Source organism: Cryptotermes secundus, unplaced genomic scaffold (genome assembly GCF_002891405.2).
Source record: "Cryptotermes secundus unplaced genomic scaffold, Csec_1.0 scaffold1264, whole genome shotgun sequence".
NCBI lineage: Eukaryota > Metazoa > Arthropoda > Insecta > Blattodea > Kalotermitidae > Cryptotermes > Cryptotermes secundus.
Window position 1 is genome coordinate 360,966 of NW_019738985.1, and position 22,012 is coordinate 382,977.

The following is a 22,012-nucleotide window of genomic DNA, read 5'->3' on the forward strand; positions in this document are numbered from 1 at the left end:
ACTAGGTCTGTCAGCACAGGCTCCCAGTTCGACTAATATATGTTAAAAGTCGCCATTGCGTAGTCGATACAGCGACTGCCTATGGGCTAGACGACCGAAGGGTCGGAGTTCGAATCTCGGTAAGGTCAGACTTTTTTCTTTTCTCCATATCGTCCAGTGCTTAATTAGTTAAGCACAGGGAGAACTTTACAAGTTCCAGGTTCATTGTGCACACCTTTAACGCTACTGATTTCAGTGCCTTTGAGTGACGTCAGAAATCATTTGTGATAATCCATCCCTTAGCAAGGTTGTCCTGGCTTGCAGCAGAGTCACCTAGTAATAAAACTCGACACTGAAAGATGTTCTCGCGGTTTTTCCTGAATGAATGTGAGGCCGATATTGCTTTGTGCTAAAGACTGAGTCATTATGTAGTTATTTTTAACCTTCTAAATAAGGATTACTTCCAAAGCTTCAATTTCTGTTCACGTATACTCATACATTTTTAGACCATTCCATATTTAATTTCACATCATCCATTTTCTTTCCTTTATGCTATTCTCTATTGTTATATTCCTCTTTATACAAGCAGCCATAAAAGCTAGAGATATACGTAATATAAATGTGGAACAGAACTCGTAACTCGTTTTCAGGGGCTTGTGAAACGATGGTACAAGTATTACGTAATGTAAAGTTGCCCCTGGTCGGTCACGGTAGCCGAGCGGTCTAAGGCATGTACTGTCTTCGCTCGCTTGGAAACCGGGATCGTGGGTTCGAATCCCACTCAGGCCATGGATGTTTAGTTTGTGTGTGTGCGTTTTTCTGTGTTTGTGCACAGGTAGAGGCCTTGCGACGAGCTGATCATCCGTCCAAGGAGTCCTACCGTATGTGTAAGATCTAGAAAAACCGAAGTGAACGGAGAAGTTCATGGAGGTAGGCCTAGGCCCACTGGGGCTGTAGTGCCAAGGGGAAAAGAAAAAGAAAAAAGTTGTCCCTGTGTTTAATTAATTAATTAAGCACTACGCCATGAAGGCGTATGGGGGAGTGGATGTATATATCCGCAATTTCTTGACCTCGGCACCAGGTGAAAGTTAGTGGTCAGCTTATTGCCCCGATGGTTCTACCCCCGGTACCTACTGGATAGGATGTTGGATGGACCCCAGAGTCTGTCTGGACGATGTGGAGAAAATTCTTGACCCTACCGGGACTCGAACTCCGACCCCTCGGCTGTCCAGCCCGTAGCCAGTCGCTATACCGACTACTCTATCCCGGCTCCCGGAATTTTTCCAGTATAGTCATAATGTGCTCCAAATCAAACGCAAAAGCAGTTGAGCGACACCTGTCCAGCATTGTGTGGACGTACAGGTTCTGCAAGCACAACATAAGAGGATCCTACATGTACATGAGGAATCACTCATTCGTGGGTTCTTTCACTTTGAATTCCAACACGTACTCCCGACTGCTGTTACCGGCGAACAAAGTATATATTCATTACCAGAATATCCTTCGGTACTCTGTTCAGCTTGTGTGCTGCATATGTAAAATGAATGAGTGGATAAGACACTTTTACAGCAGTATTCGCTTTCAATAAATAGGCAACATCGTGTGATAGGTGTGCTGAACATTTTGTTTCCGCTTCATCCGTGTACCCAGAACATATGCTCAACACTTATCTCCGCTTCATCCGTCTACCCAGAACATATGCTCAACACTTATCTCCGCTTCATCCGTCTACCCAGAACATATGTTCATAATCGTTCCCAAAAGGAGCAATTATAAAGTAATTTGTTTTGTCTAAGGTCTGGCAGGCAATGAGACATGTTGTACCCTGATCATCTTCTGGGAAAAGGCCTCTAGAATCCCTATAAGGGCTAAGAAGTAACAAAAGAATAAGACAACACAAGAACAATAAGAACAACGAAAACAATAACTATAAACATACTGCAGTCCTGAAATAATCTTATCATAAACCAAACGAATGTGATGTTAGTTTGAGGTATCAACTTACGACCTTGCACCAACTCATTTGAATATCAGTTGATGGTTCGAATCATTTGTATGTCACTTAAAACATCCCAGGTAATGCTAAATACACATCCGATGTTTTAGCAAATGCATACGTACACTGCTTCTGTGGAGACAAGATATTTCAGCGGCAGTAAAGGCAACTGGAACCATATCTTGTGTACCCTCTCGGGCGTTCTTCACTCCACAAAGCGCCCTCCGTCAGCGTCCCGCCCATGGTCTGCAGTGACAGGGATGTCCAGCTTCCAACCACATGTCAGAATTATACCGAGGTACTTACCGGCCGGCCGGCCGGCCGCATTACAAAACAAATAATTTTTTCCACTCTACCAATACAGGTCCTGCCATGCAATGATCAGATATCTCAATCACAACACGCGAAAGCTAATTGTAACGTTTAGGTTTAAAATATTGATGTAATTTCAATACAGTGTAATGTTAGATACCATAATTAAAATTTCGATTATCATACATCTGACAAAATAGAGAAACCGCCCACTCTGAACGGCCTTCAATGCAAGTACTTTGGTAGATTTTTCGCCTTTATAGACACGCATCTGTAGTATAAGTTCGAAAAAACAGAAAGATATTCATCTGTTAGTGAACGATATAAAATTTTGTTTTAGATAAGAAAGGTTCTATCACTTACGTACGTATTCTCGAACACAGAATACATATGTAATTTAAATCCTATTAATTATGAATCGCCCTTTGGTTTAAAGTCTAAAAACGTCTGCTCCGATGTAAGCTTTTGTGTTCAGACACAGAGTTGCTTATAGTTCACACAGATGAAGCTGAAATTTATTGGCTGATTTTCAATCACTCTTCAATATTTTCTTACTTAAAGAGGAAGGAGTTAACACATATTGATGCGTGTGATGACACTGACGAGGAGAGTTTGAAGATCTGATTTTTAAAAGATTAGCAGCCCATGGATGACGTCTAATACAAACTAAAACTCCGTGGCTTAGAGTCCGCAAGCGAACTATACCGACCGAGCAACCGCCGCTTGTCGGCCAAATTAGTGCCAACTTTTTCGGATAGAGGGTGTAGCATGGTTAGCGTAACGGAACCCCACGGCAGTTAATTTCGGTTTTCTAGACAGAAGCTACTATTTCCTTCAAATTTCTCCTAAATTATCCTCACGAGGCTGAGTGGACCCCGTTCCAGATCCACTACTTCCCAGAAAATTTTGTAGCGCCGGGAATCGAACCCGGACTTCTGGATCTGTAGCCAGGAACTCTAACCATTAGACCACAGATGCAGATGTCTAATATAGGACATAATTAATAAGAAAGAGGAAACAGTATTTCTAAATATATGCAGCAAAGATATGTCTTACAGTTCGGAAAACTCGGTACAGGTAGCGTTCAGTCCTCACATTTCACATTCCTCTAGGAATATTCACTTCAGTATTTATACTGGATGCCGGTCACGGTAGCCGAGCGGTCTAAGGCATGGACTGTCTTCGCTCGCTTAGAAACCGGGATCGTGGGTTCGAATCCCACTCAGGCCATGGATGTTTACTTTGTGTGTGCGCGTTTTTCTGTATTTGTGTACAGGTAGTGGCCTTGCGACGAGCTGATCACCCGCCCAAGGAGTCCTACCGAATGTGTAAGATCTAGAAAAACCGAAGTGAACGGAGAAGTTCACGGAGGTAGGCGTAGGCCCACTGTGGGTGTAGTGCCAAGAAAAAAAATTGTACTGGATGCGTCAATGAATCGGGCGATTTGACAGCAGTGTTTTTCCTGGATTGGTTGAAGTGGGGAGGATGCCGCTACTGCCACCCAGCAGCCTACATCAAAGCGTTTTAGTTGCAATGGAGCCGTGGACTGGAGCACGAGGTGCTTTTGTTGTGAAAGCATTTTACAAAAATTGTGACATTTTCTTGATCGCTCAGCGTGAATTTCGAAGAGCGTTTGGTATTCTTCGCAATCGTGCTGTTCCATCTGCCCATGCCATCAAGACCTGGGTTCAAAACTTCGAGACTACTGGTTCAACACTAAAGAAGAAAGGCGGTAGCGTAAAAACAGCACGTACACCCGAGAATGTAGCGGCAGTGAGAGGAGCCATTGAACGAAGTCCACGCCGGTCTGCGCGTCACCACGCTGCATCACTCGGGCTGTCCGAAGCCAGCGTTCGGCGGATTTTGCACAAAGGTCTCCACTTCTACCCCTATAAAATTCAAAATACTCATGCACTACACGAACACGACTATGAAAACAGAGTAGATTCCTGCCAGACTTTTTTGCAATTAATTAATCAAAACCAAGATGTCGTTAACAGCTTGCTGATGAGCTGTGAAGCTCATTTCCACTTATCGGGGTTTGTTAACAAGCAAAATGCCCGCTATTGGTCAGCCACAAACCCCAAAGAAATTTAAGAGAGACCACTTCACAGTTTCAAAGTCACAGTATGGTGCGCGATATCTTCGTTTGGAATTAGTGGCCCGTACTTCTTTGAAGATGAGTGGGAAAGGGCTGTAACTGTGACTGGGCCACGTTACATTCACATGCTGGAGAGCATCTTAGCTCCTGCACTTTCTCGTCTTCCAGTCAAGGAACAAAGGTTTTGCCAGCAAGATGGGGCTACGTGCCACACCGCACGAGCTTCCATGGCAGTTGTGAATAATCTGTTTCCTAACCATGCTATGCGGACAGCCAGGTCACCTGATCTTTTTACATGATTTTTCTCCTCTGGGGGTATCTGAAATCGCAAGTTTTCAAAGCTCCAGCACCCCACGCAGTTCAGGAGTTGAGCGAATTCCCGCAGAGATGGTGCAAAGAGCAATGAGTGACTTTAGGAAGAGACTTAACGGGTGCCTGCAGCGGAATAGTGGTCATCTGTCGGATGTTATTTTTGGGAAATAGACTTCTGTTTTCAGTGAGTTAATTGAGAGAAACCAAATGTGTTTATGTTTACACTGTATTCATATGTGTTAAAACCAAATAAATTTATTAGCTTACTGTTCATACCGTTCTTAAAATCGCCCGATTCACTGACGCACCCTGTACAATCATCATGTCTTGTTCTACTAAAATTCATCAATTCCTTGTTCGGCAGTTGGCTAGTGTTACGACAAAATGCAGTATGCCACTACATATACGTACATCTGGAAACCCGTGAAACAGGAAAGTTATTATATCTGGGAATTTACTGCAATATCGTACATTTCGAGCCAAAAAAAAAGTGTCTCTGCCCTCATACTAGAAATAGAGGAGAGGGCCAGAGAAGATGGGCATAGACCAGCAATCAGCCTTACTGAAGTTATGTAAGACTCGAATAAAGGAGTTTCCGTCTTGAAAGCAAACTTTATCACCGTCGATATTTTAGCAGGGTATGACTAACTTCATACAATGATTAAATGGGGCAGGGAATTCTACAAGATCCGACAATCATAGTAGGTTCACTGTTGAAATTCAGAAAAACGTATATTTCTTAAAGAAAGTAAAAACAGATACAACATATAGGCCATGAAACAATCAGGACTGTCCCAAACAATATGATTAATTTTCAATTTATGAAACTAACATTCATTATTACCTTCAAATACCAATTTGTAATTTTCGTAATAATTTCTTTCGAGTATCTAACTCAGGCATTTCCTTCCCTTCTGTTCTGCAAGGAATCAGTCGTGTTACAAAGCACTAAAAGCGTCCTTCCAAAATTGCTGTGTAAGGTATATATCGTTATCAAACGGAAAAAGAAGTGTACTATACTACGGTTCACTCTTCTTCCATACAGAACTTCGGCAGAAAATACTGTTTATTCTGTCAAATTTTTGGTGTAAGTGCTTAACTCGGAACACTTCAACAATTTCTTAACAGGCTGACTACCAGCCGACTTGACTATAAATCACCCCACGTAAAGTGTGTACATGTATACATAGGCCTATATATCACATTCTGGCCTTGGTGAGCGCGTGATGCAACACTTTACCTAGAATGCCACAACATGTAGCATATATTAACTTTAAAGGCGATTAGTAGTCTCAAATATTAGATTTCCATATTTTAAGGCATATAGTGGAATATGATATTGTGACATTAAGGCTTAAAGCCGGAATAATAGAAAAAGAGCACGCTGATACTAGGCAACGGCGTGCTAAACAAACTTCCGATTATTCTATTAAAAAGACGATACAGTTTCCTGATGTTATGATTCTGCTTTCTCCTGAAGAGAAGAGTGGAACTGTCTTCTGCTGCCTCACTTCTAGGCAGGTTTACAACCCTCTGGAACTATGTCTATCCGTCTGGGTGCATGAAACAACCTGAGAACTGTAGAACAGAATTTCATCAAGCACAATTGGATACTTCTGCTGAAATTTGTGGATACATTCCATCTTTTGTACATTGTGATCTTCTTTTGCTATTATCACTACTGCGGCAACAGAAATAATGTGTGAGACACAAATAAATGTAAATGAGCTGCTTCATGATGTTATGAACCATCCACCATATGAATACACATGAAATAATGACTAAAAGTTTGAAATGCCATAACTGTAAAATGGTGGCAAATTGAACAACTGTTTCTACCCATTATCTGCATAACAATCTCCTAAAACTTTCCATTGAATTTTGAATCACCCTGTATATTAACCTCTAACAGCCTGATTAACCGAACCCTGGTATTTAACTTGTGCTTAAAGGCATTATGGCAGACAAGTGGTTGGTTATAATGGAATGCCCTGCAGGAAAAATGCAAGTATTTAAGGGTACTACCTCCTAGGACATGAAGACTGCTACCTTTTGGGATGTAGTCCAGTACAAGTCCATCAACATTTCACTGGAACATACTGCCTCCATCTTCAGGGTTGAAAAGTAAGTCAAGCTAGAATCCAGCAAGAAGCAGGCAGCAAACAGAGCCTATGAAGAGTACTACCTTCTGGTAAATAATGCCATATGGTACAGCAAAAGTTCACTGATGTTTTGGAGGAACATACTGCCTCAATCTTCATGGTCGAAGAGCGAGCCAAGGAAGAAATTAGCAAGCAGGCAGGAAGGGCGGCCTATGAGGGGTAGTCTTCTGAGATGTAAGATCCTCCAATACCCACTGATGTTTCAGAGGAACATATTGCCTCAGTCTTCAGGGTCAAAAGTTTAAGTGCAGTGAGAAACCAGCAACAAATGGACAGCAAGCAGTGCTCTGAGGCATTCCTTTCTGCTACATCTGACTGTACCACAACAGCTGAATTGTATTTGTTAGACCAGTGAATAAATCCTCTAACGAAAGAAAGTTGTCCATATACAGCTCACATACATGGCCCACCTTTCTTGTTAGTTGTTTTGCAGCTGTGTGTGTTGCTGTCATATCTGCAGCCACATGTGTCCTGTCCTTTCCTAAGAAATGTCCATTCATATGTACAGCCATGCATGTAACACATCTTATAAATTCTGACTCTGTAACATCTTGCGTATGGTATGTAATGTCTAAAATTATCCTTACCTACTTACTTATTTATGGAGCTGAGCTCTTCTCGAGGAGAAGCCAAATCTGCAGCTACTCAAGAATTTCCCAGCATTTTATGGAACCTGAAGGTTCATTACCATGTTCACTGGTCCCTATCCTTAGCCAGATCAATCCAATCCATACCATCCCATCCTATCTCTCTAAGATCCATTTTAATATTGTCCACCCACCTACGCCTTGGTCTCCCCAGTGGTCTCAGTCCATCTGGCTTTCCCACCAATATCCTACATGCATTCCTCTTCTCCCACATTCGTGCTACATGCCCTTCCAACCTCATCCTCCTTGACTTGATCATTCTAATTATACTTGGAGAAGAGTACAAGTTATGAACCTCCTCTTTACGCAGTTTTCTCCAACCTCCTGTCACCTCATCCCTCTTCGGTCCAAATATTCTCCTCAACACCCTGTTCTCAAACACCCTCAGTCAATGTTCCTCCCTTAATGTCAGAAACCAAGTTTCACACCCATACAGAACCACAGGCAACATTATAGTTTTGCATATTATAATTTTTACATTTTTGGAGAGCAGACAAGAAGACAAAAGGTTCTGGACTGAATGGTAGCAAGCATTACCCAAGTTCAATCTCCACTTAATTTCCTCCTGAATCAGGTTTTGATCTGTTATCATCATTCACAAATATCTGAATTGTGCCACATTTTCTAAAAATTATCCTTCAATTGGAAATTTGTATAACTCTGTACATAACCTGATTGTCAGAAGGGCATAATATTTGTAATATTACTTTCACAAAACTGAAAATATGCCTAAGTTTCCATAGTCTGTCATAGTTTGGGTTATTACTGTCAAGAGGGGTGTCACTGTTTTAAAACTGCAAAAATCTGAGAATGTGAAGAAATCTGCTACATCTCATTGTTTTGCTAAAACAGGGTGAAGAGAAATGTTCAGTAGTCAAACACTCTTTCAGATTGTTGTGTGTGTTATGTTCTATTCAAATAATAATCACTAACTAAACAAACTCGTAGGTGGGTGGACAATATTAAAATGGATCTTTAGAGAGATGGGAGGGGATGGTATGGATTGGACTGATCTGGTTCAGGCTAGGGACCAGTGGAGGGCTCTTGTGAACATGGTAATGAACCTTTGGGTTCCATAAAATGCTGGGAAATTCTCGAGTAGCTGCAGATTTGGCTTCTCCTCAAGAAGGGCTCAGCTCTATAAGTAAGTAAATAAACAAACTCCATGGAGCTGAGTCCTTCTTGAGAAACCACCAGTCATTCAGCTACCCAAGAATTTACCAACATTTTATGAAATGTGAAAGTTCAGTATTGCATTAAATTTGAATTACAACTGCTTCAAATTAAAACAAGTGGGCTGGTACTTGAATTTTACTAAAATAATAATATTTCCCTCCTAAGCAATTATTAGCAGAATACATTGCATCCCCTGCACCAACTCTTTTAACACAGTTAACTCTGTGTCCATGATCATGAGCAATTATGGATATATATATATATATATATACACATACACACGTGCAAGACCTATAATTGGTGAATAATTTAAATTATTTGATTCCATGTGTTGGAGTTTCAGTCAGCACCACACCTGAGAAGCATCGAATTCTTCAGTTGAGCTACATGCCTATTTATAATTTCATCCTCCTAGTCTAAATTTTATTTGTAAGCAACCAGCTTCCTGGCACCCAACCACCTCAATTAATTATTTCATTATAAAGAACCTTACCCAATTAACCCAGTGGGGTGGGTCTAAGGTGTAAAGGATTGGTGTCAAACTTCAAATTTACTAACTGAAACTTTATGAAAACAGTTAAATTAAAAATTCCCTGCTCATTTAAGCAACTCAGTAATACATATCAATGATGGCATCCAAAATTTAAATACCGAGGCAGCTATGGTAAAAATGGAACTGGTTACAGATCTGACTGCATATTAATATGGATTCTTTTAAGTGCATTTTATAAAAGAAAAATATAAATAAAGGAAATAACAGTTTAATATGATCTGGAACTTTCACTCTGCTCTTTTAATATAATGAACATATTTGCAGACATATGCATAAAATAACACAGATAATCCATAAGCCACACATCAACAATTCAGAGTTCACTGTGTGTACTTGGGACAGAATACCTAATAAAGGTAATAAAGGTATAGCTATTCCTGTAACAGGCTTTGGAAGACCATAGGATTGTGAGACACTGAGGCTCCCACAATTTCTAGAAAATTGGCTAACAGATGGCGGTGAAGTTGTCAGCCTTATGTGCCAGCCACACTTCACACACAGGAAGACTCCTGATACTCATTTCTGTTAGAGGCTGAGTTGACCCCAGGGTCATAGTTTGGCTGGAAGGATTAGGTCAATTGAAAAATGCAATGACTTCATCAAGAATCGAACCCACTACCTTCCAGCTTGTAGCATAATGCCTCAACCAACTACACTACCACATACCAGCTTATACTGTTCATGAAACTAAGAATTTATATGTAAGCAGACAGCAAAGGTCTTACACATCACCTGAGGATTTTTATACTCATGACAGGGACATAGGTCATGGTTAATTTTTAATTAAAACGTTATAATTCTAAGAAATATACTGATGTATTTTCATTTGGAAGTGATTCTGTCAATACATTATGGTGCTTACACATAAATTTGTTACAAATGTGACAATTATTTTACTTCAATGGAACAAAGTTCAACCCACAAGCATGCAAATATACAATACATAACTTAAGCTATAAATAATATTAAGGTAGGTAAGTAGTAAGTAAAGAATTTTCAGTATGAAATTCAGTTTCCTATTCTGTAAAATTTATTACAAACAGTACTATCCACTATGCAACAACTGCACTACATTTACAAATGTGTCCCTTGTTTCACATCCTAAGCACTAACCTGATCACTAATATATTTCTGCCACTGGATTTCAGACAATTTATCTAACAGAACTGAGATCTGTACCTATATTTCATTACTTTACACAATTCAATTTGAATTAAATTAACTTATTCTGAACAATGAAGACAAACTAGAGAATTTTAACAAGTCATACTGGCTTGTATCTTAGTAGATAGGGTAATAAAACTGTTACAAGTAAGTACGTTTGCAAACTAAAATGTTGTAGCAGTGATAACAGGACTGAATACAGCAATGAGAGATATGATCAGGAAAAAAGACAAGGATAAAAATATATATGTATTAATTATAAGAAACACCAGTTATAGACATAATACCTGGAAAGAATGAATGGATTACCAACTGAACGGTGTAATATTATGAGAAATTTCAAGGCCAAGACAGAGGTTTAATCAGAAGGGATTTCTGGCTTTATCTTGAATGAAATGCACTATTATACACTGCCCATAAGATTATTTGCTTCAAATTTGTAAAATGAAGTGGGAATGGTATACAGTTTCCAGTGCTGAAGTAAGAAGAAAAATTGAAACCTTCATATGTTTTATGTCAGGACTGAACAAAGATAGCGCGATCATCAATGAGCTTTTGTGAATGAGCCGCTCAACCATACGAGACAGATTCTCCTTCCTTCAACTCAGTGAAAATATTTACTTCTGGTGGGATACAAAAAAAAAACAACAGCATGCACACTTTACAATTTCTCTCAAATTTTGCTCCAGTCAATCACTGAAGAGCTACTGTGAAGCAACCTGATACATTATGCACCAGCCTATTCTGTACTGTGTAAAACAGCATTTTTCAGCTGGATAATATACATATATACCCATATACATACACACACACCTCTGAAGTTTGCTAAGGTATAGAATTACACTGCATATTTCATAAAATAAATATTCAAAACTAGATGGTACCAATGTTCTGGCATATCCAACTCATCATACAGGTTCTGGAAGAAAGTACGAGACACTCTGAATTTAGGGCCATTTTGTAATGGTAAAAGAAGAAGTACAGAGTTTGGGCAAGACTACAGCGTGATTAAAAGCATTAGTAATTATGGAAAGTTTATCAATATGAAAAAACAAAAGAATCCAATATAATATTCAAAATTAAACATGACATGAAATTTCAAAACAAACACAATTTTTATAAATAACTTATGAATACTAAAAATTTCTTGAAATAATTTTAAAAACAAAAACTTTCAAAATGTTTTATATAAAAAAGAAATTCTGTACAAATAAGAAGTATAAAAATGGGAAAGTTCTTGAAAAACTGATGATTTCTTCAAAACTGTTTAAAACAATTTTGATTTTTAACACTATTTTGAAAATGTAGATTCTAAATGGTTCTGACAATGGAGTGTTAACACTCAGAATTAGTGGGGTTTTGGACTTTGTCCATCATATGGTATTCTAAAAAACTAAAGAACACAACATTTCGGAAACTGGATCTGTTTCTGCCTTCAAGTCCCCCACCTGAGGAGACACCCACTCTGTTGGGTGCTTTAGAAAGAGCTCAATCACTGGGCAGCCTGTCAGTGTAACTACAGCTATATAAATTCCTTAGACCAGGTTACATCAAGGGGAGAAAACAGGAGAAATGTAAAACAAAAATTTTATGCAACAAACCTAACCAATAAGTCAAGTCCATGAAAACCAATGCATATTATTAATAGGAGAATGTTCTGAAACCACTTTGTGCCTACTGCTAGTGCCTCTGTGAAGTAAAAGCTGAACAACAGAAACACTCCAACCCAGCCACAGCATGTGCTATGGAGTGCATTATTTCAAAACTTTCACAGAGTCTGGGCATGAATTCAGGTGGAAGCTCAGGTCCATGCTAGAGAAGTAAGGCAGTTGCAAGCTGTGAAATCTTTAACACTTAACAAAGATATTAGGATTCTTCAGGCAGAGAATTGAAATTGCATTGTGGTGTTGGATGAATGCAAATATAAGGATTACTTAAACACTTTGCCAGAGTCTGAGGTTAATGAACCCTTGCCCAAAGATCCTACAGCTGAGGTTGAGAAGAAAGTATAGAAATGCCTTTCCAAACACAAAACTCCCCTTCCAACTGATCTAAAATATAAGTTAACGTCATATCACAGCAAACTTCCATATTTATATGGTTTTCCCATGATTCACAAACCTGACATTCCTCTGAGGCCTACAGTGAGTTCTACTGGTTCCCCTTGCTATGCCCTGGCTGGTTTTTTTCTGTAAGATACTCAGTCCTCTTGCTGGGAAATTGGAATCCTCTGTAAATAATTCAGGCCAATTCATACAGTTGTTGAAGTCTGTAAACTTTCAATCTCCAGACACACTCATTAGTTTTAATGTCAGCCGCTGCAAGGCAACAGCATGGAACACACCTCTCCATGGCAACAAATAAATATGCAAGAATAGATGAATTGTTGAGCCACTACTAGGCAACGAGGTGTTTTCTATATGGATATATATACAGAGACCTGGCCTTTCAGGTTCGGGATTCTTGAATCTGAGACAGCAGAATGTGGTCATGACTCCTGCAGGACTTGGACTTGAGAATGACTGTGCTGCTGAGGGCCAGCAGCAATTTTAAACGGCAGACCCATCCTCTCATCAGAGAGGATACTACATAAGGGCTATGACCCTGTTACATCTGTCCCAGTGTGCAGGTGGGTTTGAATGCTTCCACTGTATCTCTGTGGGATATAGGAAGCGCTGAAAAGGGAATCCAGTGCTTAGGGGGACAACTGGGCCACCTTGTACCTGGAGGATATAAATACACGGACCTAGCCCTCCAAGTAGGAGGAGTGTCCAACCTGTGGTAATAAAATATGGTCATGAGTCCCACAGGACTAGGGACATGAGAATGACTGCACTGGAGTGGGCCAGCAGCAATTGTAAACAACAGACCTGTCTCCTCATCAGAATGGGTGCCCTACATCAAGATTATTACCTCTTTTCTTTCTCAGAGGAAATGCAGTCTCAGCCAAAGGTGAAATGTCTGCGCCAGGGGATATAAAAGCTGGGGTGCCATTAGGTTCTGTTCTGTACCCAACAAACAGCTGGTGTCTATCTAGGGCTCCAGGCAGATGACACCTGTGCAAACGCAACAGACCACAATTATGATTATGTTCTGAGAAAGCTGTTGCTGCAAGGCCTCAATTGCTAGTAAGATGTATTGTGAGCACTGGAACATAAAAATCAGTGATGATAAGGCTCACGCCATCTACTTTTCTCACAGACTTAGGCCCCCTGCAGCTCATCTTACATTGAACTGACAGAATATCCCCTTCTTTATCACTCATGTAAAATATCTGGGTGTAACCTTCGATTAAAAGGATTATAAGGAGACTGCACATAGAAATGACTGAAGCCAAGGCCTTCAGAACATTTATTATAATCTACTCCTTGTTCAAAAAGGATGTTTAAGCACTAAGAAAGTAACCCTAAATAAAGCACTGATTTCATCAGTAACAATTTATGCATCCACTAGCCAAGAGAAACTAAAAGAATTTGGGTATGCTATAGTGAACTGTGAAGCCTGTAGGTTAGCAATAACATAATTACTTATAGTCATGAGTTACAGATTTTCAGAGAATCCAAATATCAATCCAAACCTTGAGTATCATTACTAACACATGACAACAATACCACATGTAATCATGTATGTCCAAATTTTGTTCCCTGCTTTTAATACTGAAAGTAGAAAAGTGGACATTACAAAGATGACTTTCTTCACGTTCTTTGGCCTACATAATGAAAACCATTACACTTCCAGGACATTTACTTCACCATTAAACCCATTTTAAGTACACTTTCTCTTCCCCATTTTATACATTTTCTGCACCTACCTGTTCATTCATTTAGTTACCTTTACATCCAAACTCTGAAGCTAAATCTCACATCAGTGCTGAAAGTCACACCAAACAACTCTTGACCTGCTCTCCACTACAGCCACCTTGCTTATCTTGCCAAGGCAACACTGACAATATTACTACTAACCCAACATGAAAAAATTCACAGGAAATACAACCTGAATTATCAGACTTTTCACTGAGCAAGAGCTCCAAGCATCTACCTACTTCTAGCGAGTGTCAGCAAGTTTCATCACCTCATCATAGAACAAGGCTCCGCCACCTTGAAACTACCTTCACTGTAAACCATGCATGTTGAGTTTTCTTTTATAAGCAAGGAACTGTTTATATTGCCTTAATAATGCTGCCAAGGCCAAGACACAAAGAATGGTCTGCTTCCTATTACAAGACAAAGTGTTTATAAGTAATTCAGAGAATCAATATACTCGTAACTTCATCTCACTCAGAGCAGTTCATAGTGGGGCCCAAGCAAGATCAACAGTCAACAGCATACTACTATTCTGGGTTATTCTTCAGAACAAAAACATCTTTTGCAATGGACAAAATACAAAATGAAACACTACCAATATTTAGGAATATTTATTGAAATTTCTGACACTCAGAATGTCTCAGATAACTTTTCTTTTAGTGGTAGCAGTAGCAGTGAAGAGGAAATTTTCCCTTGACCAGATGAAAGCATGGGCCACGGAAGGACAGTGAGAGCAAAACCTAAACAACCAAGCTCCGAATGTGACTTACAATGTGATAACACAGCAAACAATGTACATGCATTATCTGGCTTGCAAGGGACAAATGTAAGTTTCAAAATTATGCAAGATGAAATCCACTTGTATGCAAAAAATGAGGAGTAAGATGATCCTCTGAAAAGAATTCAGTATTTGCAAAGTGGAAACTTATCACATTATAAGAAATTAAAGTGTTATGTGCAGCACATATTTGCACTGCATCATACGCTATCTGCCCACAATTATCGGTGCACATGACCAATAATGCAAACCAACTTTGCAACATAAAGTGGTATGTCTCATGATAGATTCTTTGCAATTTTTGGCAATGCTGCATATCAGTAACACTTGCAAACAAGTACCCAGGGGACAACTGGGTCATTACACAGCCTGACTTCAAAATTTCAAGAAGTATACATGCCAGAGAAATAACTTACTACTGATGAGACAATCTGTGCATTTCAAGGGGAAGTATTTTTGCAACTGTAAATGTATGGGAAGCCACATGAGTATGGAATCAAGATTTTCAGCTGTGTGAAGCAAGAAGTGGCTATGTACACAACAATGAGAAATATGCAGAATGGCACAAAATGTAGTGACATTGTTCACAACACAACATTAAGTGTTATTGACAGGCTCAGCCAGCAAATAAAGAATGAGGGTCATACTGTGCATATGAATCTGTGGTTTTCTAGCTCAAAACTCTCTGATCAACAATGGATACTTAAGGCAACAGCTGTGGGCAAATAATGTCCAACAAAAAAATTTGCATAAACAGCCATTAAAAAAAACAACTGAAGGTAAGGGAGAAACTGTTTGTTGCAAGACATATCACCTCTTGGCTATACAATGAAAGACACCATAGAAATTCACATTTTGAGTAATTCCCATAGAAATGAGATGGTTGAGGCACCATCACCCAGAGGACAGCACCAGAAAACAAAACCTGTAAGAAGTTATGGACTACAATAACACAAAATTAGCATTGACAAGCCCAATAAAATGTTAATATGTTACTCTTTCTAGAGAAAATTGGAAAAGTGTAGAAGAATATTTTCTTCCCTCTATCTGATCTGTATATCATAAATGCCCACATACTGCACAATAAAAAACATCCCAGAATTACTGGGGTTTTGGACTTTTTCCATCGTTCGGAATTCTAGGTAACAGAGGACACGATGTTTCGGAAATTGGATCTGTTTCTGTCTTCCCACTAGAGATCTATGAGATGGCTGCTGAAGGCAGGGCACGACATTTTGAACGGACTGGTACTTCTGCAGGAAAACGTACTGGAAGAGATAATTTTCCATACAGAATTCTGGCAACAGAGATAAAACTGAAAGAACAATCTCACCGAACCTGCAAAGTGTGTGCAAACACTGGCAAGCAAAGAAAAGGGAAAGCTAAAAAGAAGAGACTGTTTAGGGAGTGCGTTTAAAATTACCATTTCAAAATACTGTCATGTGTTAGTAACTATAAACAGGATTTTGATTGCTAATTGAATTTACTGAACTCTTATAACTTGTAACTACAATAATCATAAATCTTTCACTAATACACATGCTTTATAAATCACTACAGCACACACTAAGTCTCAGTTTTTTATAGTCTTCACTAGTTGTAGATTGGTAACAGCTACAAACATTGGAGAGCCTTCTGCTTTTATGCTCATGTAACAACTGACTCATAATTACAGCGCACTGGCTTGTCCCTTTGGTCCTCATTATACAGCCTCTGGAGACTGTACAGAAAACATCACATCATAGTCATTGTTTACCAGCTGTTGCGTAGCAATGACCCTCATGTTTAACAGATGATGCCTACCAACAGCTGCCTCCTCTCACTCTGCTGCTCATGCATGCCATTCCTTGTATTCTGAGTGGATGGGCCTGTGATGTATGTGATCACCTTCATAAGCAGCAGCTATACACTGTGCTGGCTCCATTTCTTCTCCCAGTCTCGTTGAGACAGAACTTTTGAAAATGGCTCGTACTCCTGCAGAACCGGCATGCAAGTTGTCAGTGAACATCCACCGAATACTCCCAGGTGGGACAGGCATAAGTCATTAACTGACCAATCAGACCTCTGTAAATCCCAAGTGTAATATTTGTACTTAAACACCCATTTTTCAATAGAGAATAGGTCCTTACATATATATTCAAGGCCTTGGCCAGCCTCATACATTGAAGTGCCATAATATGATCTGATCAACCGCCAAACTGACTTGCATATATTCAGTTTCTTTCCTCAGTGTGTTTTCGGATTCTTCTCAAACTCTGCTTCTCAAATAGTTTGCCTGTAGTGGACAAGAGGCTGATTGGACATAAATTTTGGAACTTTGCAGGTTTTAGGAGAGTTATGATTTTTGCCTTTTTCCAAGCTGCCAGGAAGTGACAAAGGCAAGGCAGTGATTTAATAAATATGGTAAATGAATAAGAGGTTTTCTTGGAAGATGGCAGAGATATTCATCTTGAACACCATCAAAATCAAAGCGCTTTCCTAATTTCAAGGATTGTATTTCTTTTCCGATGTCACAGGGTCAGAAATTAACAGGGATGTCTTCATCATTGGTAGCCAGAAGGGCTTCGATTTGAGTCTCCACATGTCTCCTATGGCCACATTCACATGTCACACATTCTGAACTCGTTTTCTAAGCTGTCAGAAATTATGGTGGCTTTATCAACTGGATAAAATATGGGCCCTAAGGTACCATGAATTGCAGATGGTGCCTTTGGTTCACCCCTTTCTGTGCAGAAGTTTGCAATATGACCTCATTGGTCCTTGTTACATTGCCTCGGGACATACTTCACAGAAAAACGGCATGGACCGCATAGAAAACACTGTGCCAGTTTTACAACTTCTTTATTAAAACTGTCACAACACAACTACGAGGCTCGTCCACAAAGTAAGTTTCCCTGGGGCCGTTTACAGAAACAAAAAATAATTTAATGGAAATATTTATTGCAACAGATACAGTAAGTGTTCAGCTATTTTTCAACATAATCACCACCGGAATTGAGACATTTATCATACCTTGGAACCAACTTTTGAATACCTGTGTCGTAGAAGTGTGCCGCCTGGGATTGGAACCACTGTGTGACAACCATCTCCGCCTCTCTGTCATTCTCAAAATGCTGATGCTCAATGGACAGGAATTTCTTGAGGTGTAGGAAAAGATGGAAATCACTGGGAGCAAGGTCTGGGCTGTAGGGTGGATGATTAAACACCTCCCAGCTGAACTCCTGCAGGAGACTTGTTGTCCGTCGAGCTGTGTGCGGCCTAGTGTTATCGTGCAGGAAGTCGATACCGGCACTAAGCATCCCGCGCCGCTTGTTCTGAATGGCCCATCGCAATTTCTGCAGTGTTTCACAGTAACGCTCAGCATTCACCGTCTCACCTCTGGTCAGGAAGTCGACGTGGAGAATGCCCTGTCTGTCCCGGAATACCGTGCACATCACTTTCCATGCCGATGTCTGCTTGAATTTCATCTTACACGGAGATCCACTGTGACGCCAATGCATTGACTGCTGCTTGGTTTCTGGGGTAATGTGTGCAATCCACGTTTCATCACCTGTGATGATCCAGTCCAGAAACTCGTCGCCGTCATGATGGTACCACCGCAGAAATGTCAATGCTGACTCCATGTGCTCTGTTTTGTATTCTGGTGTCAGCTGCTTCGGCACCCGCCTGGCGCACAATTTCCTGAACAACAGGTGCTCCATGACAATTTCGTGCAACAAGGAGCGGGAAATCTGGGGGACATGACTGCTGAGTTCCGTAATTGTGATGTGATGATTCTCCATAATGCATTCCCGCACAAGCTCCACCAGGTCATCTGTAATGATGGACAGCCGCCCACTGCGCTTCTCATCGTGCACGCTTTGTCGACCTGCTGAATACTATCTGCACCAGCACAGCTGATGATGAATTTTGATCGGAGCTATGCTCTGTGCATTCAAAAACTTTATCACTGACCGCACTTCACAGTTGGCGGGAGCTGGAATAAGAGGCTCCATCTTCAACAGCTGCAACAATGCTACTGTGAGAATGCGGGAAATTCTGTTAGTGCATGCGCCATGATATGTCATTGCTCTATCATGTACATGCAGTCACTTCGTGCAATATAAGGTTTGCTAGCTGTGGGATGAGCGGGAAACTTACTTTGTGGATGTGCTACATATATCGAGGTCAGTGCCTAGTTCTGGCTCTGCTACATGTTTCGGCTATTAATAGCCATCATCAGGCAAATACATGGCTAATACATATACACCACTGAACTGCAGTACTAGTAAAATTGGATACAATGATATTAATTATATAAAATACTTGATGTAAAAACACAATAAATTCGAATTTACATTCCTTACAAAATGGACAATACTTTGTAAAATGAGGCACCGACTAAATACTAGGTGGTTCAAATATGACCATGACTGATTTTTTTGTAAACAAGCCACACTGCACAGCAGCTGTGCGACCTTGAGAGATTGTAGCCACAACCTCCACTCTCCCTCCTGTTAGGGTTAGAATCTGTTCAGTGCTGTCTGGAAGTTGCTAGAGGGATGAGCGTACAGAAGGTACAGTGGAGCGTCGAACAACGCATTGTGATCAAATTCCTCGTTGGAGAAAACATCCCTCCGCTGAAATTCACCACATACTCCAACAACAGTATGGGGAAGAGTGTCTCTCACAGACCCGTGTGTTTGAGTGGTGTGCTTCAGAGAAGGCAGAGAGCGCGCGGAGAATAAACCGCATGATCATCAGCCGCGAACATCCGTCACCAAGCCAAACACTGATCGTGCAGACGCACTTATTCGTGAGAGTAGGCGCATCACTATCAAGGAACTTGGAGCAATGCTGTCCATCAGTGTTGGTAGTGTAGAAGACATCGTGAAATACCGCCTGCACTATTGCAAGGTGAATGCACGGTGGGTACCATGCACTTTGACGGACGTGAACAAAATGGTGGGCAAGCAAGTTGCCAGTTGCCTCCTACAGCAGTTTGAAGATGAAGGTGATGCATTTTTGAAGTCTATAGTGACCACCGATGAAACGTGGATGCACTACTTCATTCCCGAGTCCCAGCAATCATCACGCGAGTGGCGGCATACCAGTTCTCCCAAACCCAAGAGGGCGCGGAGAAGCCGTTCGGCAGGAAAAGTGATGGCGATGTTCTTCTGGGACTGGCAGGGGGTTATCCATGTAGACTTTCTGACAGATGCCAGAACAGTCAATGCTGCTTATTACTCAGACCCCCTGGCAACAGACGTGAAGGAAAAGATCCGATCCAAGCGGAAGAGAGGTGGAAAGTGGGTAGCCTTCCTTCAAGACAATGCACGCCCCCATAGACCAAAACAACAATGGAAACCCTACGGAAATTGAAATGGAACCTTCTGACACATCTGCCGTACAGTCCCGATTTTGCACCAAGTGATTTCTACCTGTTTGGAAGGCTCAAATCAGACTTGCAAGGCATGCGGTTTGTGGACAATGACGCTGTCATCGAGAATGTTCAGGAATGGGTACACTGCCAACCACAAGACTTTTTTGAAAAGGGCATCAGGATGCTTCCAGAACGTTGGAAAAAATGTGTTTCCTCCGGAGGAGAGTACGTTGAAGACTGACATGCGTAAGTAAGTGTTTGGCAATTTTGGTTAAAAAAAAAAATCAGTCCCGGTCATATTTGAACCACCTTGTAATTAACATTAATATTACTAAATCTACATCACAAGCCTCCTCCAATAACAGTTTTTTATATACACACAAAATATAGAATACTCCAATTTGTCCATGGGAACACAACAAAATTACAAAAACCTAAGACTGACTCAATGATGTAAAGCATCAATCAGAGAATTTTATTCTTGTTTTATATTATAGCTTTTGTTTTATATAATCTAATTTATTGTATTTTATACAATTAATATTGCTGTATCCAATTTTACTAGTACTGCAGTTCGGTGGTGTATATATGTTAGCCATGTATTTGCCTGATCATGGCTATTAATAGCTGAAACATGTAGCAGAGTCAAAACTAGGCACTGACCTCGATATAGTTGTGTTGTGACAGTTTTAATAGAGAAGTTGTATATTATAACACAACAGGATGCATGAAATGAAAACTGTGTCAGGTGTTTACCAGCCATTGTGTACCAAAAGCCCGCACGATTACAGGACGTTGCCCAGCAACGGCTGCCTGATCTCACTCCGCTATTTTGACTTTCACCCATTATGTCACAATATGAATTACTGGGCGTAGTCTGTCAAGTGAGGCTAGTTTGTCTGACTAAGGACTGTGTTTACAATGTATAAATTAGGAAAGTTTGCATTTTTTGCATCCAAATGTTTTTATACAAAAAAATGTAAATGTTACTTTTAACATAATTTAAAACCCTCTGGTATAGGGGGTTAAATATTTAAATAGTCCTGAACCAGAAGTGTTAAACTGACCTTCCAACCAGTGAGGAAAACAAAAAATTAGAAAGCCACACTAATCCTTTTAAAATAATTCTCACCTGCTTCTGACAGACTACTAAGGCCTATCACAACAAAAACTGTTCCTATCTGATCTGGCAGGGAAGTCAGTTGCTGATCCAGTAAAAAGTTTATTATACAAAAATTGTATATCATAGTAGATACAGCAGTTAAATCGTCTGGGGGGGTTCGACGTCTATGTTTCGTCCAGCTGCACACCTATGTTATAATGCCCATAATAATTGATGGTTTTGCTGTAGATTGTTAGATTTTTCGCTGGCCTGTTTTCAGTAGAACAGAGTATAATAAGCCACGACTTTATCTGCGCTAAGTCATCGTTACATATGCCTGTCTTGCAGCAAAGTTCCTGTTGCTCTTGTGATCTACTGTTATGAATGGCGTGTTTTCTTTGCTATGAAGTTATAAACAGCAGAGAGGTGATATGTGCTGTGTTTATAATATCATATTGCCCTGAGCTGGCCACACTAACACACTCAATTGGAATTCTTAGAAGAGGGATGTCCAAAAATTTATTCTTGCAAGATTGATTGATTTCGCACAGTACATAGCACCCAG

At 40.2% G+C, this 22,012-nt stretch overlaps 1 protein-coding gene across 8 annotated transcripts in view; it reads right to left on the bottom strand.

Moving 5' to 3' along the window:
* Positions 1 to 5,493: 5,493 nt before the first annotated feature.
* Positions 5,494 to 22,012, bottom strand: part of LOC111871551 (transcription initiation factor TFIID subunit 6) — a 58,155-nt gene continuing 41,636 nt past the window's right edge. For 2 of the 8 annotated variants that reach the window (XM_023864740.1, XM_023864732.2), the window contains one exon: positions 11,759 to 16,957. The gene's annotated coding sequence lies outside the window, so the exon portion shown is untranslated. Of the gene's footprint in view, positions 6,279 to 11,758; positions 17,048 to 18,909; positions 18,999 to 22,012 lie in introns of those variants that run through there. The other 6 variants (XR_002844049.2, XM_023864738.2, XM_023864735.2 and 3 more) reach the window with 6 other exon arrangements.